This window comes from Pelecanus crispus, chromosome 12 (genome assembly GCF_030463565.1).
Source record: "Pelecanus crispus isolate bPelCri1 chromosome 12, bPelCri1.pri, whole genome shotgun sequence".
In the NCBI taxonomy this organism is placed as follows: domain Eukaryota; kingdom Metazoa; phylum Chordata; class Aves; order Pelecaniformes; family Pelecanidae; genus Pelecanus; species Pelecanus crispus.
In genome coordinates, this window is record NC_134654.1 from 87,819 (window position 1) to 106,246 (window position 18,428).

The window sequence follows — 18,428 nt, forward strand, 5'->3', positions numbered from 1 at the left end:
AGAAGTCTTTCCCAACCTTTCAGAAATTGTATTGCAAATACTACATGGCTGCCCTTGGTAAATGTCTGACTCTATTGCTAATTGCTGGTACAGTCAGTGATTTAATGAACATTAACCACGTCACCTGTGTCACACAGGCCAAAACACCACAGCAGCCAAGGGCTAAAATTCTGCTGTTGAAGGAAGAGAGCTGATCGCTCTCTCTTTGGGACTGTATTGAATTCGCACAGGCTTGCCATAGGCTGCAAGCATGTTTTAACACTCGTGGTCTCCCTCCAAAAGGAGATGTAATGAAATCGGTTCACCGTAGAACAAGGAGGAGAGGGACAGATCGTAGCAAGCCAGAAGAGCAGAGCATTCAGGAAAAAGGAAACCCCAGTCAGGAAAAGAGACAAGCCAACATACTGGTAAGGCCACTATCCAAACGGTGGGAATTTTATGTGGTACGCAGGAATGTGTTGGAGGGTTTGTGAAGGATGCTTGAGGAGCTCATCAACCGGCATTATCAGACAGGAAAGCCACTATCAAGCCCTGGCCTGATAAATGGTCAGAGAGCCCTGAAGAATTCTGTAATAGAAGCTGGAGTAGTTTATGAAGTGTTTGGGGAATGCAGAGTGAGATAGTGGGGTACGCAGCAGTAGATTACACAGGAAGCATGAGCAAGAACAGCATGCTACTGGTCTCTTGACATGCCTGAAACTCTCCAGATGCTTGGCAAAGGTGTTTCTTAGAATGAAGACAAAAGCAAACTGCAATTAGCTTATTTGGGAACAAAGCGCTGGCTGGTTTAGCCGGAGTTTTGCATGTCTTTTGGCAACTCCACGGAGGAGCTCCCCAGCCATGGAAACATGCAGTGGTGTCCCAGCCTGACGGGATGTTGGGATAACCATGGAGCTGTCCCTTCCCGTAGTGTTGGGCTACGCTGCTCCTTTCAAATGCAAAATCCAAAGATCAATTACTACAGTAGCAAGTTTTCATCCTCCTTCCCAGGGGTTTGTTTGTTAGACCCTCAGCCTTGGTCACTCTCACAGCGCACGACAGCCCCGTAAGACTCGCGGTTATTGCTCCCTTTTGCCCACCTCTGCCACAGTCTTGGAATTTCCAGTGGTGTCACCTTTGGCCCCCAGGCTGGGTAAGCTGAGTGCTGTGGAAAATAATGGCTAATAATAAGCGACATTGTAAGATGCTGTGCATGATGAAGCAGGTGCTAAGGAGGAGATGTGATTAAGGAACTGATTTTGGTGAAGTGACTGTAGATTTTTTCCACCACTTCTGTAACAGAGCGCTTCGAGACAGGTGCTGACAAAAAATGTCCCATTGCTGAGGCCTTCCCCTTGGCTGGCAGTCCTATGTAAGCTGGAGCTAGGCCAGAGTATCGGGTTGCCTTCTGCCATGAAAAGCTAGAACTCTGATCTGGAAAGAATTGGAACTGCCCGTGGAACGCTGTCAGACACACGATCGGATAGCGATTTGCTGAGGAGAGGGTGACTGGGCCTCAGTGTTATCCGAGATCGGTATTGAGAAAACAAAGTTTGCAGCCATGGCAGCAACTGCTGTCTCTTAAATGTTACCCTTTACAGGCCTTGGCACCCTGGAGCGTAACAGAGACCGTTAGTACTCCTTGTGGTGAGTGAACGGGGCCGAAGGAGCTGAAAGACCTTGCACAAATCAGGGCATGGCTGCTCCTTTTGCTGCCTGTGGATGTATGTGATCGCACATAAATATCTGCAGGCACATGCCTTGTGCGTGTGCTCTGTTACTTCCTACCACTGTCATTTCAGTGTTGTGATAATTCCCAGTGCCAAGCAAGGATCACACAGAAAAGTTGCTGTCAGTTACGTTAAACAACTGAGGACTCTTGGCTATTAGCCCACACGAAGTGATTGTTATCTTCAGCTGTTTTCAAATAAGCTTTGCAGAATAGAACTAATGACCAATATAAGTCACTAAGGACACAACTGATTTTTAATATTTAGAATGTTTATGCTCCTTTAGTTGCTAAAATCCTGTAATTTCACATGCCATCAGACTGTGAAACCTCATCTGAGCGGTGATTGTTCATGTGCGCTCAACTTACCTCATTTTAGAATCGGCTTCTGTTATTTAAACTATCCAAAGTCTTTCTGTGCCTAAGGCACCTCTTTAAATCCTTGCTGCATAAATTCTGGTGGATTACTTTGCTTTTAGATTAGTCCATTTTAGTAGGTTGTGTTTTCTCAAGGTTTGAAATGAGTATGACTTAAATCTAGAAAGAACTTATTTTCGGGTGCGGATTCCCCAGCTTGTATTTCAGCTCACAAATGCACATGGGCACACGTATGCGTGTTATATGGCCAAACGGTACCGGTCACACAGACACATGCACGCTTCTGTCAGTCTGTAAGATGTAGTGAATGTTGACCAAATTTGTCATATAGTTCTGTTTATTCCATCACACTCATATGATGTAATTTAGGTTTCTTTTCCTACCTTCCAAGCTCTCCCACCTTCTCACTCCCGCAGATCCTCTGCCTGGGAACTTGATGTTAAAGTACTAGTGGAAGAAGGTGCATGAAAGGCAGTCCTCCTGTTGTCCCAAATGACAAGACTGCAATGGGAAAAGTGATGACTAGTGAGGCAAGAGAAAGAGTTTATGAGGTAACAGAGAAAAAGGCGTGGAAAGGATTGAGAAAAGCTATAGGTGAAAGAAGGGGAGAGAAGAGAGAAGCTATTGAAAAAAGCAAGGAAAAATGGTATTTCACTTTCTTAGTGTCTCTTGTGGGGAGGAAGGATGGTGACACTTAACAAAGAACGGAAAGGTCAGTTGAAACTTACTGAGGTGCCAGATCATTGTGAGAAGAAAGGGAGCCTATCCCCTTCCTCAGCTGGGCAGAATGACTCCACAATCAGTGGGCTGTGCTCCCCTACTCTTCTTACACCAGTTTCATCCAGGTACAGCCCCACCAGCTTTGGAGGGATACCTCCTCTGGCCGACGGGAGTAAACAGACAGGCATCTATGTTCAGATGCTGGCTAGTGGGAGACGATAGGCATGATCCCAGGCTTCCCTGCAGAGGAGTAACTTCCAAAGGGTGGAATGTGGAAAGTCCTCTGATGTGTCGGCTTGTTTTCTGCAATGCTTAATTGTATTCCAAATGAAAAAGTCATCAACAGTGCTGCCCAGGAAGATCAGTTTGCAGAATCCAGTAACATAGCTGAGCTACTGTGGACTAGGAGCCTACTTCTTTCTTTATATGATCCTGGCTTTTTAAAGAAGCCTTACAGCAAACTGGAGACACATCCACTTCCTGTCACCCCAGATTTGGCAGAAGAGTGTAAAAGGCCTTTTAGCCTCAGTAGTCCCAGAGATTCAATAGCTTGCCCAGTGATTGCTGGAAGGTCAGCGGCAGAGGGAAGACTGGAGCCCAGCTGCTAGCCCATGCTCTGACTGGTCTGCTGATGTGAATGAAAAGAGGCTCAAGGAACTAAAACAGTTCATAAAATAAAACAAACTTACAAATAACATCTGAAGGGGAAACAAACCTGAAGTAAGGAAATCTGACAGTGAAGCACTTATCATATGCAGCTGTAGTGCACAATTGATTTTAAGGGCTCTGGAATTATGACTGCAGTATGCTGTGGTGATCGTCACGTGACACACTGGCAAATCACATCGAGGGTACCAGCAATCCTTTTGCGTGTGCACTTGCTTTCTGGTAATAATCACGTTTCACACAGTAAGTGCAAAGCCTCTGGTCTCTTGCATGTGCGTTGATGTGGTTTGCGCTTGCCTTGGCACTCGCATCTATGTCTCTTGTGTCACACTGAAGTACAGCAAACACCCAGGAGTATCTGTCTTTAAGAACAAGGCCAATCAGATGCAAATTTGGACACAGGCATACGCATCTCAGTCAGAGGTCAAGTGGACATGTATGCATTTCAGTGATGTGGTTATTCCCTCTTTGCCTGATGCTGTGAACCTGCTCACTTAATCCAGTGCTTTTACAAATGGTGTTTTTCAGCTGTGCTTTGACACTGCTAGTCATTATAGTATGTTTTAAACACGGATGCTGATTAATTCAAGCTGTCTTGTTGGCAGCAACCTAGAACTTTGAATCTTGTTCTCTAACTTCATCTCCTCATTGGTTAGAGGATTAATTTTGGAATACAAATGACAGCAAGCAGGAGTGAGCTGTGGAGGATGCCAGGCACCACTTGCTGGCATAGGGAACGGTCTTCCTGTGGAAGGCTTGAGCTGTCTTGCAGGTTGCTGCTTAAACTCTGGTAGCCTGGAACCTGCCCGAGGAAGGGGAAAGAAGCAGTGCAGGCTGGCAAAATGTCATGTCCTAACAGCTGGACATGTATTCTGGCGGTCGGTCATAGTCATCAAGATTCCAAGCCTTAACCCGTGAATATGCCGAGAGCTGATGGGTTAAGCTGGTGGTTAGGATGGCATGCTGCCTTATGAATGGTGCCAGTGTTACAAGTACTTCTTCTGTTATAGGAATACTGAGAGCTCTCAGTTATGCCAGATGCTGACTGGTAATTCACGGGGTAAAAAAATAGTCTGTGACCAAAACAGCTGACTGCCACGTTTGGCAAGACAGTCAACAGAAGGTGCTTTACCTGAGGGGAAGTTATTAGCTGTATTTTGCATATAGGGGAGCTGAGGTAGAGGAGGGATGAAGACGACTAGCGCAGGGAGGATGTCTCTGACAGAGTGGTTGAAGTGACTCAGGCTACTGCATTAAGCGGTTATGCCTGCAGTTTTAGAAGCATCTGGCCTGGCATGAAAAGTAAGAAGACTGCTGTCTTGAAAATGAATAAGAAGGAAACATTTCCCATCCTTACTCCATTGCACCTCTACGTGCAGTCTGTACAGCACATTTTGGACTCCTTTGCAACCAAATCATGGTGTTGGTTGTTGTTAGTATGAAAGGGTGCTCTCTCTAGTAAATGCCAAGACTGCTTCTTGCAGGAAAAGCCTGACATAGCACTCATACCTCACTGGCAAATCTACTGACTTGGTCAGCAGGATCTCATCTGAGCCATCTTTACAAAGCACAGCATCTGGCAATGAGCGGAAGCTGGTTGATTGTTTTCTTTTTTTAGCCAGTTTCCCAGTACAGAGTGGAAAAAGGCCAACCCCATCAGAATCAGCAGAGGACAAGGGGATGTTAGAATGGGGCTTGGCAAAGAACAAATGGGCAAAAGTGAAGATACTGCCACATGACCTACTTCTTGCAGGGAAAATCGATTCTGTACCTTCCCAGAGCACTCCCAGCTGGAATGCCAGGGAGAGGAATAGCAATGGTTTTGGCATGTAAGTTGTAGTCAGGACTAGGATAAGCTGAGGAAGGACTGGCATATTTTGAAGAGTGTCTGTTTACTTTGTCAGAATATAAACTATAATGTTCTTCCATTGCAGATCCAATGCAGACTTGCTGCAAAATTGGCTGGCTCATGAGCAAACTGTCCTCACCCAGCACTAACCTCTTACTCGTCAGTTTGAAGTGCACACCCATGCATACGCTTCGTTTAAACATTAGAGAAACCTTTTGCTAAAGGCCAGTTGCCAGAAGGGACAGAATTTGTGACATACTTTCTCAGGACTTAAACTCTTAAACAATAAACACTCATGCAGTAAGCCCTTCTATGGGAGCCTTCTCCAAAAGAAGGCATTTTGCAGGTCACTGGGCAATGGAGACTCAGCAGGAGGATGAGCAGATGCCTGCTGGGATAAAAAGCCCGGCATGATTTTCCTCTGAAACTTTCAAGTGTTCCTGTGTGCTTGCCACCTGGCTGTGTTTGAAGGTCATCTGTTTGCAGGAAGACAGCAGATTCTATGGAAACTGGGTACATGCTGGCTCCTCTCTGAGCTTCTCCATTTGCCAGTCCTTGTCAGGCCATGTTTGCTAAGGTGAAATGTCCATATCTGCAAAACTCAGTCATTAATGTTGCAGAAGTGGGAGCCCTAAACTGACCTCTTTGAGGTCAGCCACTGTGCTTCTGCTCTGCCCCAGCAATGGCAGGAAGACAATGATTCAAAAATACTCTGAGGAGTTTTCTCACCAGAGGGAGGCAACACAGACTGACTTAAAAAAAAAAAAACAAAACACAAAACAAACCCAAAATAGCTTTACCTTCAGCTTTTAGCTAGAGATAGCGTTTCCCTGCCAAGCAGAAAAGGCACAGTATGAGAAGTGGTTAGGCATCTGTGGGCAACACTAAATTTGTTCTCACAGCCCAACTTAAGAGTAAGTGGAGCATAGATGGGATAGACCCATGTGTACCGAAACTCCAGGTGCTAATACAATGCTACACATCACACACATCCATTCCTCATCCTACTGCCTGCTCTCCAGTGCTTCATTTTAGCTTCTGTTCTCACTTCTTTAATCCTTTGTTGCTTTCAGTACCGAGACCCTGAGGATCCTGTTTTATTCTCACTGCTCTTTTGGTGCTGGCAGCGGAGAGCAGTGGTGGAGAGATACAGTCTTAGTCTCTTCACGAGCAGAATTTTGGCTGGCAGCAGTACGGAGGTTTCCAGTACCAGGACTGTCTAACATCTGTCACAGCAAGCCCTTTAGACTCTTTTGATGGCAGAGAACAAGGCCTTCAGTTACTTTACAGAATTTAAGGTATGGTTTTCAGGCTGTTGAGGAGAGGAGAAGGGGGGAGGGAGAGGCAGACTCGTCCTGGGAAGCAACATACCACAGGAGATAAATGGCTCCTGCTCCAGCCAGATAAAGGGTGCAAGTAACTATGTGGGAACAAAAGATAGAAAGAGACATGGAAAACATGAGTGTGGCCGGGGCTGGTGACAGCATTGTTCTCTGACACCTTGCCAAAAGCAGCGTTCCCACAGAGAAAACATTTTTCACCCCAGTGGGTAGCTGTCAGAATACAGCAGTTGCGTCCCACTGCCTTTCTGGAAGGAAAGCATCTCTTTTTTGACTATTTTTTTTTTTTTTAAGGTAGGGACAGTTTCCTTGCTGGCATAGATCCCTGCCACCCTATTGGTTTGTGAAGCTTTGCCAGCATGGTGAGAGCTGTGTCTGCCGTTGGACATTACTGGGCAATGAGGTATGATACAAATTTGCTGTGCACTAATTAATCAGCGTGCTTTGTGCAGAGTGAGACCGAGGAACTGATTCCATTCAAGGACAGTCTTACTGCATGCTACGAACCAGGCTAGCCGCTCACTGCTGCCCAGCAGAAGTGGTCTTCTTCCTTTCCCGGTGGCTGCTCTGAGTGCTGCCCGGTTCTTTCCTTCTCCTTCCATTGGTTCCTGGACTCTTCAGACTCTATTCTGGGATGACTCAGCTTACTAGCCCAGAAGAGAGCAAATCCGTTTCTTTTTTACTTGGACTGGTTTTCTGCTGGGTTGAGTGATTGAATTGGCTCATCAAGTGTTCTGATGAACCTGGAGCTGGCATGACACAAACAGTGGGAGTGAGGATGGTAACAGGGGACTAGGCTGTCCATCTCAGCCGCAGTGTACTACCATTAGATCAGATCAGCTATCATCTCTCTTAACCCCATGAGTGTCTGTTTAAGGAATAGGTGTAGAATAAGCCGTACGCTGCACATCCGTGACGTCCCTCACTCTGAATGAATTTCCTTTTAGATGGGAGTTCCTTCCTTTGAGAAGGGTGTGCTTTTCTGTTCAGATTGCAAAGGAGGATCTTTTCTTGATTACCCCTAGGTGTGTTCACATCAAATTTCTGTCTCTGTCATTGTCTCCTCTTCATTTTCATGTACTTCAAAGGGGATGGAGGAGAAAGGCTGCTATATTGTGTCTCTTCTCCAGAGGAATAAGATCCATCTATCCTTATCTCACCTGTGTTGGCAACCACCCAGAGTCTTAGACTCCTGAAAACATGGGAAACTGTATGTGAGTTTTATGCTGGTCCCTAAAGGCCAAGGGAGTGTGTCCTTTAGAAGACTGCTCTTAACAAACCTGTAAGCACAGGAGCTTGACTTCATGTACAGTAATAGGGTCACTAGCAGAGATAAAGCTGTATCAGTAAATGATACTATAACCTGGGAGAATTTTCCAGTTGCTTCAGAGTTTGTCAAAGCCTCTAACCTTAACGTGTACTTTGCAAGTCTGAGCCCTGAAAGCAAAGGAAAAAAAACTGGCCGGTTTTACACTGGAACTGGAGAAATGAGTGGAACTGTGTTGCCTTGTGTGCGATGGAAGTAACTGATGAGGAAATGTATCTTCTCACTGAGGAAAGAGATTTTACACTCTTACAGTATGGCTTTCCAAGTGTCCCTGTCTTGCAGACCCATCTTTCCATTTCACATATCTCACATGGTCTCTTCCCTCACTCCTGAGAGCATTGCTCTAAGCTCCTCCTTATTTAAAAGGCATTTTGATGACCAAAAAGGACATGGAAGATGCATATGGGCCAGGAGCACTTGGAATCCTTGAATCAATACATCGTGTCTCATTGTTTTCATTACTGTCTCAATTTTGCTTTTCCAATTGGGAAGGAAGCCAAAATGGAAAGGTAAAAATAGAATGTGTGTTGGGAAAGGGAGGTGTTGATCCCATGAGTTTACTTACAATGCACAGCTTTGCTCTATGTCTGCTTGTTACCTGGGCCGCAGGCCAAATGTTTGGCTGATACAAACCTGCATAGTTCCAAAACACTGTGTTAATTTACATGCTTTATTACACCACCATTGAATAAGAGCATATTTCTCGTTAATAAATATCTGATAGCATGATAAATGCAGTCATCTTTTCAGAGAAGCTACCCTAGCTCCAGCCATGATATTTATCAGAGCAAGCAAGAACAGCCACACAATTTTGCATGTCTGGCTTTCTTCTTGAGCCTGTCTCTTATTTGGGTCAAATCACATCAAACCCAGGAAGGTTTGGATGGATTCAAAAAAATAACCTGATATCGGGGTAGTAATTCCAATTTAGTGTCCTCTGGCAAATATGTGGGGGGAAATGAATGGTTCAACAGTCATTTTCGGTACTCATACGTAAGTCTGTGGGATCTGACAAGATGCATCCTAGAGTCCTGAGGGAATTGGCTGATGTAGTTACCAAGCCACTCTCCATGATATTTGAAAAGTCATGGCAGTCAGGTGAAGTCTGTGGTGACTGGAAAAAGGGAAACATTGCACCCAATTTTAAAAATGGTTGAAGGGAGGACCCTGGGAACTACTGACATGTCAGCCTCATGTCTGTGCCTGGGAAGCTTATGGAACAGATCTTCCTAGAAGCTATGCACGTGGAGGACAGGGAGGTGGTTCGAGACTGCCAACATGGCTTCACCAAGGGCAAGTCCTGCTTGATCAACCTAATGGCCTTCTATGATGGAGTGGCTACATCAGTGGACTAGGGAAGAGCTACAGATGTTGTCTGGACTTCTGTAAGGCCTTTGACACAGTCCCCCACAACATCCTTCTCTCTGAATTGAAGAGATATGGATTTGATGGGTGGACTGTTCGATGGATGACACATTGGTTGGATGGTCACATCTAGAGGGTAGTGGTCAATGGCTTAATGCCCAGATGGAGACTGGTGACAAGTGGTGTCCCTCAGGGGACTGTACTGGGACCAGTAATGTTTAGTATCTTCATCAATGACAGAGACAGTGGGATCGAGTGCACCCTGAGCACATTTGCGGATGACACCAAGCTGAGTGGTGTAGTTGGCATGCCTGAGGGATGGGATGTCATCCACAGGGACCTGGACAAGCTGGAGAAGTGGACCTGTGTGAACCTTGTGAGGTTCAGCAAGGCCAAGTGCAAGGTCCTGCACCTGGGTCGGGGCAACCCCCAGGATCAGTACAGGCTCGGGGATGAAGAGGTTGAGAGCAGCGCTGCGGAGAAGGACTTGGGGGTTGAAAAGCGGGACATAAGCCAACAATGTGCGCTCAGCCCAGAAGGCCAACTGTATCGCGGGCCGCATCAAAAGAAGCGTGGCCAGCGGGTCGAGGGAGGGGATTCTGCCCCTCTGCTCTGCTCTGGTGAGACCTCACCTGGAGCTCTGCATCCAGCTCTGGGGCCCTCAGCACAAGAAGGACATGGAGCTGTTGGAGCGGGCCCTGAGGAGGGCCACAAAAATGACCAGAGGGATGGAACACCTCCCCTGTGAAGAAAGGCTGAGAGAGTTGGGGTTGTTCAGCCTGGAGAAGAGAAGACTGTGGGGAGACCTTATTACGGCCTTTCAGTGCTTAAAGGGGGCCTACAGGAAAGATGGGGACAAGTAGATCAAAGATAGTAGAAACTAAGATTCATCTTGTCTCGCCAGGGTTTTTTTAAAGCTTTGTTGTGAATTTGAGGATGGGGAAAGGTGTCTAGTTACCAGCTTCAAGACACGTGGGTCTTCTATCCACATACCAGCTATAACATGAACAGTGTAGCTTCGAAGCTGGCAGGCTGTGGCTTTCCTGCCTTAAAAAATTACACCATTTTACGTGTAGTGGTATATGGTACTCTGGGGGTGCTATTTGAACTCAAAGCAACAGAAACATATTACATTGTTATACTTCACTCCAAAGCATAAAGCAGTTCTGGGAGAAGGAGCATATTGCACGAGTAAAAAACATAAAGTCAAAAAAGCCAGTGAGGGCGTTCTTCCATTTCAAACTTTCTCTGATTAAAAAGCATGCAAGACGTCACATTTCTGTTCCCTGCTTAACTGAATAAGCAAGGAATAAATTCTTTCCTGTGAGTACCAGACTGGCTTGATTATCTCTGAAGTTCAGAGGATTGCTTTGAAAAAATAAAGATTAATATGGAAAAGCAGCAGCATGTGCTTTTGCCCTTTTGGGTCTCACTGCAGGATCCAGTTGACCCAGACTGGCACAATGACTTACTCTGGGGACTGTTCTTTTGAAGGCAGCATCAGGACCTCGTGTGCCAGTGGCACTTCTGAAACAGGCTATGCTATTTGCAAACTAGACACTTATCAGAAACCCAGAAGGTACCATGCAAGCAGGTATTTACCTGCTCAGCGTGCAGGAATGCAGAACTTTCCATCATCTGGTCAAGGAGGAAGTGGCCTTTTCAGTACTGGAAATAAGTGAAAGTACTAAGCATAAGGATACTGTGGTAGTTTGTAGGATGCTACCTCCTATGAACTGAGCTGGCCTGGAAAGAATGTTAAATGTGCTGGACAAGACACTCTGCTCGGTTATCTTGAACTTCAGAGTGAGCTGAGCCTCCTAGCAACTGCTACTGTCATTTATTGGTGGGCCCTACCAAAGCCAGTGGAAACCGACGCCGCTGTGCCAAGTTGCTCGGAAAAGTGAAAGGCAGAGAAGCATCTTAGCTGCAATGGTGGTGCCCAGCGTAGAATTCATGTGATCTTGCATATCTGTGACAGCGGTGGACACCTTTTACTGGCCCTATGCAGACCATGCTTAGCATCTGGATGAATGACTCTGCTCTTCACATTGTGTATGATAGCATTTTTTGAGACAAAATTTGGCAGTGTTGAGGTCACGGTCCAGTGCTATTTCTCTGCATCGCCATTTGGCTGTTGTCATATGCTTATATTGTACAGGGAATAGCCTGTTGTTTGCTGTTTGTTTAGCACTAACACAAGTGGAGTTCTGGCCCGTGACTGAGTTTCCCTTGTGCTATCATTATACAAACAAGTAAATAGTAATATTAAAAAGTGGAGGGGACAAATGTGTTTTCTTGAGTAGAGCAGGCTGGATATTCCAGCATGTTTCAGGCTGTGCTGAGCACCTTGCGGGATTTGGCCTTGCATGTTTTGGTGTCTGTTGTGTGGGGTTTTTTGGGGTGGTTTTTTTTGCCTTTGGGAGGGGAGATAAGAAGCATTGACTGCTGGGCTAAAGCATCTAAATCATGTATTTATATATTCTACAGGACTAGAGATTTCAGGAGGCTGCCAAGCATTTTCTGATTAAGGGAAGTATAGTAGGGATTTCTGTAAAAATTCCATGAAGGGAGCAGTTTGCTGTAGGGATGTTGTAGAATTTTGCTGGCAGGACAGGCTAACTTTAAACTTTCTATGTATGTGGCAGCCTGCTGTAGTTAGGGTATCACGTGTTCATGGCGACCACGTCAGCAGAGGTAAATCCAGGCACGGCTTCTGTTGCTGGAGTTGTGAGAGCAGTTGAATTGGCTGTCTTGGGTTTTAGTGCAAAACAGAAGGGCTTTTAAATGGTATTTGGTAAAAGGAATAAGCTCTACCCCTATAAGTAACACGAGTGGTGGTACAACTACATTAACGCTAGGTGTTGCGTAAATATTTCAGTTTAGGAAAATGATACTTCTAACTTAGAATATGTAATGTCATAACCAAAATTCAGGGTTTTCTGAAAGAAAGAACTGAAAGATGGAATCCAGGTTATGCTGTCTTTAGGTGTCTTTCCGCTCTTATACTTGCAATGCATTTAATCTCTCAAGTCTTACAGGCCTTCAGATGCAGCTGTCTAGGTGAAAAACAACTGCAGTGACCCACAGGTTTTATAAAAACGTGGAAGGTAGAGGCTCTTACTATGACAGCCCTCTGCTTCTTTCCTTTCACTCAATATTTCAGAAAGGTAGAAACTGTATTTGGCTTGAATTTTACTGAGTAGCTGCCTTGTGTTACAGTTTATTGCATCAGGGTTTTTGTAAGACACTGACGACTATCAGAAGTGTCTCTGTGTAAACCAATTGCAGAATAAGCCATTATCTTTACTGTGCTACAGAATTAAGTTATGGAGCCTATGTCAAAGAGAATTAATTATCTACAGAGTGGAATAAATCCTCGCTGTGGTGTAATACATGGCAAAATGCACAAAAACATATTAACTCTGTATATGCCACTGGTTAATCTGCTGGTGTAAATAGATATTTCCTGAAAGGAGGTTGTAGAGAGGTGGGTGTCAGTCACTTCTCCCACGTAACAAGTGATAGGACAAGAGGAAATGGCCTCAAGTTGTGCCAGTGGAGGTTTAGATTGGATATTAGGAAAAATTTCTTCACTGAAAGGGTTGTCAAGCACTGGAACAGGTTGCCCAGGGAAGTGGTTGAGTCACCAACCCTGGAGGTATTTTAAAGACATGTAGATGTGGTGCTTAGGGACATGGTTTAGTGGTGGACTTGGCAGTGTTGGGTTAATGGTTGGACTTGATGATCTTAAAGGTCTTTTCCAACCTAAACGATTCTGTGATTTTACGATTCCTCATTTGCCCCATTAATTAAGGAACACTCGCAAGTATCAATAGATGCCGAAATGGTGTCAATAATCTAAGTTAACAGAAGGGGAAAATGAAGCACGAGGTAAAATGATTTCCTCAAAGCCATGCAAAGAAAATGTGCCAGAGAGGACTAGTTCTGCCTCCAAGTCCTATTTACAAGCTATGAACAGACCTCCCTTCTTCACATAGGGTTGAAGTATAATGGCAGAATATCTCTCCTAGGTAGCAGGAAGACTTCTTTTTCAGTACTCGAGTTTGCCAGATTGTTGCAGATGATTGATGAAAAGCTGCAGGTGATATCCACTACCAGTGAAATAGCAGAATCCTGAAGGGGACCATCTGTCCACCGCCTTTGATACCTACATGCTGATTCCCTTCTCATTCAGCTTTATACAACCTTAATTCCAGTGAGCATATAGAATTAGTCTAGATTTACACCAGAGGTAAACAGAACCTGGGTCAGACCTTTAGAACTAGACTAGATAGCAGGTGTAAGAACCCATGACTAAATCATCCTTATTACTGTGCTAAACCTGATTACCCTCTAGTTCCGTAGTCGCAGTGGACACAGTTGTAATTTACATCCTTAAAGATTATGTTAGGAGCAGGAGGTAGCAAGAGCCATGCTTCATCTCAGGGCCAGCTTGCAGTAACCTGAGTAAATGGGAGTCATTGGAGTTACTCCAGTTGTAATCACAGTGGTGCACCTGCACAGAGAACATGGCCCATGCTGGAAGAACAAACTAGCTTTGTGCAAATCTGCACTAGAGGGGAGAACCAAGAGAAAATTACAGGTGGTTGCTGTGTGCAGTATTGCCACAAGACTTCTTAGGGAGAGCTCCATGGAGGTATGGTAGCATCTGTGTGCACAGAGCCCCTTGGAGAAAAGGCAGACAGCTCAAGCATTTCTGGGTCCTATCCTATGAGATGCCATGCATCAGATTGTGCAACAGGACCATGAGTATGTATGCCAACGTCTTGCAGCAGGGAACAGGCAATGGCTGCACCCAGAGACAGGATGCATTTCAGTTGGGCTCCTTCGAATTAAAGACCTGATTAAAAGGCTTGCTCTCTCTGGCTACTGCTCAGCACAGATGCAGTTACGCCTGTGTCCCTTCAACTATGCTGGCCTTCGGGCAATGATGCAGAGCGTGTAACTCACTGCAGGCCACTGCTCTTCTGTCCTCAGCTGGCCTGGGCTTTAACTGTAGAATGTCGTGTGGAAGGAGTAATCTCATAAGGCAGACATTGTCTGCAAAGTGCGGATTAAAGACTGTGGCTTACACTGACAGCCACTGAGGGTGCCACAGAACAGAACTGGGAAGGACTTCAGCGAATGCTGATTCTGGAGGTTAAAAGCAAGGAGTGGAGGAAGGCTCCGTGTGGAACCCTAGCCTGTTCCAAGGGAGATAAGTAATATGATGTCAGTGCTCACACCGATGTAAATCTTGTGAGAGAAAACAGACCCACGGCCTGAGAAGATCTGTGATGAGCTGAAAGCCTCAATTTGAACTCTTCATCATCCTGCTCTGCTCACAATGAAAACAAAGGCAGCAGCTGCTGAGTCTGAGCTTTTATTCCGTTCCCGGCCCTGTGCCTCGCAGGGGAGAACTGAAAGGAAGTTCCACCCCATCCCATTGAGCTTCCCGGTTCCTGAAAACTGTGACAGAGAGGTGGGCAGGAGATGGAGGCTAACAAGATGGGAAGGATGTCAGATTTTAAAAGCCTTAAAACTTTCAAAAACCTTGAAAGAGATGGCTGGATAATCTGCTCACACCAACATAAAACAGAAGTATCTTCCAGCTGTTTACACCAAGTGAATGTCTAGATCAGATCCAAAGTGTTAAAAAATTCCCTCAGTGATTTATAGAGATGTACTGAGACCTTCATCCAAAGTAGCTCATCCTCCTTCCACTGAATTCAGTGGAGCTTTACTACTGGAGCTTTACTGCTTCATGCATATTTATGAAGTGACCCATTAAATCTCCAAAGAAAGCACCCCCAATGTGATGGCCATTATATTCTTGTCACCATTTGCCATTGAAATACTTATTTCAGCATACTCCTTAAATGCCTTCTGGCAAAATGATACTATAGTTAAATATGTATTTGTAACACCACAGTGCTATTAGAATATTATGAAAAGCACTTTACTATGCAGTGGAAGTAATCTGTGAATGCCCAAGACTAAAAGAAAACAACTTTTTCTTTCACAAATCTGAAGCTCGGATGTACACGTTAAAGGGAACTCTGGATCACACAGAACTTGCCAACCAATATTGACTTACATTTAATTTAGGTCCATTTTATGCTAGTGATTGAGTAATCACCTGTTTTATCATGTTCTATATATGCTAGCAGATAATCCAAGATGATGTAAATCCAAATGCTTGGATATAAATTTGCTTACTGTGTTTACAGGAATGGGTTCAATTGTTTGGATGAAGTTTAATTTGGATGCTCTTGTGGCCTGTTTGATGTGCCAAATCTTCGCTCCCAAGCCACAGGGAAAACAATTTAGAGCTTAGCACTGCAAATTGAACTATTTTAGTCGAGTATTGTTGTACTAGAGCACTGTGTTGATGTCAGAGATTTGAACCACTGGGAAAAAAAAATTATGGCAATGGATCAGTGCAGATCTGCCAGAACAGCTACACAGGTTTTTACAAAAACACACACACATAAAACCATTGGCATTGAGCTTTAATGTGAAATAAAGCTTGGAACATTTAATAGATTATGTAATACAGTGTTATTTCCTGCCCCCCAGTCAAATGAGACAGACTTCTTTCTGTTCTTTCTTCCCTTTCCCCTTTCCCATCTTTGCAGGAATCTTAATAGACTTGTGAAAGTGTTTCTATTCTCTGCTTAGAAATGCAAATATGATGAACTTCCCTGGGCAATGCTGGGAACATGATCGTGCAACTGTTGCATACGCTAGCTGTTCTACTGGGCTCAGATCAGCTTTCAAAAGGATTATTCATACTTGCACGAGAATCAGTGACTCATACTGCTCTAGTCCGTAGTTCTTGAGCAGGACCACTGAAGGCAGTGGATTTACACAGAAGACAAAATAGGCATCTTGTAGCCTGTTGTACATTATCACCCCTGGTGTGGTACCAGATGGAAAGAACTCAAACTTCTTTATCAAAGCCCACGGTGAGCATGTTGGACTGGCATTTATTTAAAGACGAACTGTAAACTCCTCTATATGTAAATTGAGCATATTTTGTTCCGGACTGAAACATTTTTGTTTTTTCCTTAGTTTGGTGCCTGGCCGTACCATTTTTCAATGACAGTTTTCCTAGCAGAACCTTATCTTAAGACAGCTAAACTGGCTATTTGAGATGGGCTGTGGAATGTAATATGTTCCATGGATGGTGATTTGCTTGCAGGGTAGATTAGATACTCTAGAAATGCCATAAGGCCCTTACAAAAACCATGTGATACTGCTACAGAAATTGTTCAAACTGTTGTATTACTGTAGGCTGTAGTATTTGGACCATTGCTAACAGAATATTGACAGGGTTATCACAAGTCAGGTTTTCTAGGGTGTTTCCTCTTCTCCTGCCGGGAGATTTTGCCAAATGAGATTTTGAGGATTTTAGAGTCCTTGTCTAGGTTTCCTGCTGCCAAGTATCTTCAGTCAGGCTATACTTCCTTTAGAAATCCTGGATGTAACCACAGCACATTTTTAATATTATTTGTTCATCTTCCCCATGACGTCCAGCCAAGCCGTGTTACCAGTTAATTTAGCTGGAACTGTATGTTCTTCAACGTTATAAATCATGTCTGAAGACATGGTAACTCTTTCTTGCTGGCAGAAGGGAATTTATTTCATCATAGTAGACAAACGTCAAGAAGCTTCTTGTTTGGAGAAATGGAGGAAAGCAAACACAGTTGGTTTTCATGAAATGGCATGCTGCTGCTGTTCTAGGACAGTTTTTCTTTCTTTCTAGTACTCCAGATTGATTCTAAAAAGTGGTAAACATGAGCACTCAGGGAACTATTGAGATCCCATGAACAGAAAAGCACCCATTGATCTTGGTCTTTGGGCTGTGGCTCAGACCTGAAAAGAGGTCCTTAATTGCTTGTACTTCAAAAGAAATCTTATTTCCTGATAGGATTTTATTGAAAAAGAGCATCAGATACTGAGACAGAGAGAGGGAAGGAGAACTGAACATCAAATTCCTAGTGTGAGTTGGGCATCAAAATCTCTTAGGTAAATATAAGCTCTGAGAATCTGAGTGTCATCGTTCCATCTTTGCATCATATAGTTTGGTTTGGGCTTACAATACTGTCTGTTTTGAGAGGCTTTTGGAGAGTAATACGTTGCCGTGCTGTGTCCAGCTGCAAGAGCTCAAAAGGAGGAGATTTCAAACGGGAACAGAAAGGTGGGTGTGGTTTTAGACTTTGAAGTATGAAGCCAATTTGTCATTTGTGGCAGGGCAGAGAGACAAACAGAGTGAAAGTTGTACCTAAATTTGCTGTGAGATTAGGAAGTGTCTGAATTGTTGGTATCCTAACCTGTACTGTAAATTGTTCTAAAGGCATGAATGAGAGGCAGTTTTAAAAATACTAGGTTTTTATGATTTTACTATGGTTGCTGAGTCTGGAAACAACTTTATTTTCATGGCTCTGCTACACCCTACTGAGAGTGGGTTGAAAATTTTCTTTCAAAACGCCTTTTGTCAGAAAACTGAATTTCAACTAGATTAATATTCTGTGAAAAAGTATAAACTTTCCTTAGTAATTAAAAAATATTGTAAAAATTGAAATCTTTACCATGGAGGGAGGAATATTTTCCAGAGAACTACGGTATTAATACCATTAGCTAATAGCTGATAGCTGTGAGCTGTCAACTTTAATATTCACACATACACACATATATTATTGTTAGATAAGGCTGTATATGTTAAGAAATTATCTATGAGCAAGTGGCAATTGAATTCTGTTATTACTGCTCTAGGGTTCTACACATACTGACTTAAACCCTTGGCAACTTGGAGGTAGGGTTAAAAGTCGAGGCAGAATTTCTCCGACTTTCCCTGCTCTCATTCTAGATTTACAGGCTCAGCTATTTGCTGCTGCATGTTAAGAGAACAACTGTTGACAACTGTTAAACGATGACTCCTTTCTGTTTTTACAGAAGCAGTCATCTTGTAAGACGTTGGCATTTTTCTACAGCAGTGTTTCAGTGCTGTAAAATAGGTCCCACAAAAGAGCTTGGGGTAAGAGAAGGGGAGGGCAGGGAAAAGGAATG